The sequence below is a fragment of the Chrysochloris asiatica genome, unplaced genomic scaffold (assembly GCF_000296735.1).
Source record: "Chrysochloris asiatica unplaced genomic scaffold, ChrAsi1.0 scaffold00022, whole genome shotgun sequence".
NCBI classification, from domain to species: domain Eukaryota; kingdom Metazoa; phylum Chordata; class Mammalia; order Afrosoricida; family Chrysochloridae; genus Chrysochloris; species Chrysochloris asiatica.
The window spans coordinates 10,915,595-10,917,957 of NW_006408540.1; the positions used below are offsets into that span (position 1 = coordinate 10,915,595).

The 2,363-nt window shown below is 41.0% G+C and overlaps 1 pseudogene; it reads right to left on the minus strand.

Annotated features, from left to right (window-relative positions):
• Positions 1-582: 582 nt before the first annotated feature.
• LOC102835645 lies at positions 583-1,800 on the minus strand (annotated as a pseudogene).
• Between the last annotated feature and the right edge of the window lie 563 nt (positions 1,801-2,363).

Consider the following 2,363-nt stretch of genomic DNA (forward strand, 5'->3'; position numbering starts at 1 on the left):
TTGAACCGCTGACCCTGCAGTTCAAACAGCTTTGCAGTCTGGTGCATTAACCCACAGCACTACACCAAGACTAACTCTCTCTCTCTCTCTCTCTCTCTCTCTCTGTATATATATATATATATATTTCTCTTCTGTGACTTGAATGGGAGCAATGCTATTCATTTATTGGATTCTCTTTTATAAGCACCAAATCTTAATAATCTAAATCAATTATCTGAACAGAATTTCCCTCGGGAACAATATAATGATGCTCATTCGGCCAAACACCCACATGGAAGTTTTGCCAAAAGCAAAATAAAAATGGAAGGGGAAAATAAAAATAAAAAACAGCCCACACAGAAATACAGAGTCACAAATATCACATTCTAAGGGTTCAATTCATGAAGCAACCTCAATTGTGCTTCTGGATCATTCTTAAATTGATTGTCAAAAAAAGAAAGAAGGAAAACACACACACCTTAGTGCATAAAATATATATATTTTCCATTTCCCTTTTTTTAAAATAATTTAAAAAAATCTTAAGGAATTCACAATCAATTGCCTCCTCATTCTGATGCCATCTATGATCAGTGACATTCATCGTCAAAACTTAGTCTTCCACACAGTGTAAAATACCCACAATTCCAAGAATGATGGGACATAGAAAATCTACTTGGAGGAATCCACAGGACAATACAGGCCCCCAAGCTGTTCTTCGTAGAGCGACAAGGCTGCTGTCAAATTGACACAATTAGCCTGCGCAAAATATTTCCCATCCTGTTTCAATACTTTCATTGAAAGTTCAAGAATCAGTCTGAGAAAATCCCATATGGAATCTTCCTATGGAGACGAAGGAGATGTGCAGATAGGGACAGCTTTCAACTCATTAATCACATACTCAAACTTCCTGCCTTCTTTGGCGTACCTCTTCAGTACAGGAATGCAGTCTTCTCTTAGAACCTGATAGCATTCTCTTTAAGATTACCCAAGACTTCGCTACTCTGGTAGCGTAGTGGTTACGAATCGGGTTGCTAATCTCACGGTCAGCAATACAAAACTACCAGCTGTTCTTTGGGAGAAAGATGAGGCTTTCTGCTCCAGTAAAGATCTACAGCCTCGGAAACCCTGTGCACGGTTGCTATGAGTCGAAACCGACTCCACGGCACATAACACGAACAACAACAAGATTTTGCCACATATTTTTCACATGTATTTCTTATATCCATCAATCACCATTTGGTAAATCTCTACCATAGTGACCATCTTTGGTTTCAGTATGACTATTTCATATAGTGTGCCCGCATCTCTGCCTTTCAGAATCAGTACGTCTTTGCCAGTGTAATCTTCTTTTCCGGTGTCCATGATGGCCCAGGTATATGCCAGATCACTCTCTGCCAAATTGAGATCCCCACTGAGGATGAAAACATTTCCAAATTGCTTCGAGTGTAGATTTTTAATGTTCTGGTAAGGTGAATCTTCGTCATATAGTACTTCATCGATGTCCTACTCTATCGAGTGTCCATCAGCAGTGGGCTACTATTTGTCGAATTTCTTTGTTGCCTTGCACGTCATTGTCGTAACTCTGAAGTTTCAACAACACCAATCCATGGGGCTAAATTCTCAAATCAGCAAATCTGCCATTTTTGTTGGTGTAGGCTGCTAAGTAGCCATGGTCCTACCAGGTATGCACCGACTCCATCATTCCCTGTTCCTGGATAATGGACTGAGGCCTTTCAGAAAGGTTTCACCATCAGCTTTGGCACCAAGCATGAAGTCCAGTATGCTGTGCTGCAGACATAGTGTGGCGAGGCCCTGGGCCATTACTGGGAGGCAGCAGTGGGAGATTCCATAGAGTCATATTAGAGTTCAAATGCTGTGATCAGATAACTCAAAAGGAAAAAGAACAAGAGTGCAAGAGGGTCTGTGCTCTCTTCTTCCATTTCCAGTCACATTTTATAGTTTTGGTGTTGTTGTTAAGTGCTGTTGAGCTGATTCTGACTCAAAGCGAACCTGTGTAGGGTTTCTAAGGAATGGGTGTCAGACTTGAACAGCTGGCATAGTGGTAGGCAGTCTAGTGCTTATCCTTAACTCCTAGAACGAATCGGCTCACCGAACTTGGCTATCAATGAAGAACCAAAGACTAATAGATTTTTTCTGTGTTAGCCTTGATGTTGTTTTGTTGTTAAGTGCCATCAAGTGGTTTCCAACTCATAGTGACCCTGTATAGGGTTTCTGAGGAACAGCTGGTAGATTTGAACTGCTGACCTTGCCTTTCAGTGCTTATTTTACCAGGACTACCCCTGCCAACCTACTTGTGTTGTTGTTGTAGTTGTTAAGTGTTATTGAGTAGGTTTTGACCCCTATCGGCCCTGTATAGTGTTTCT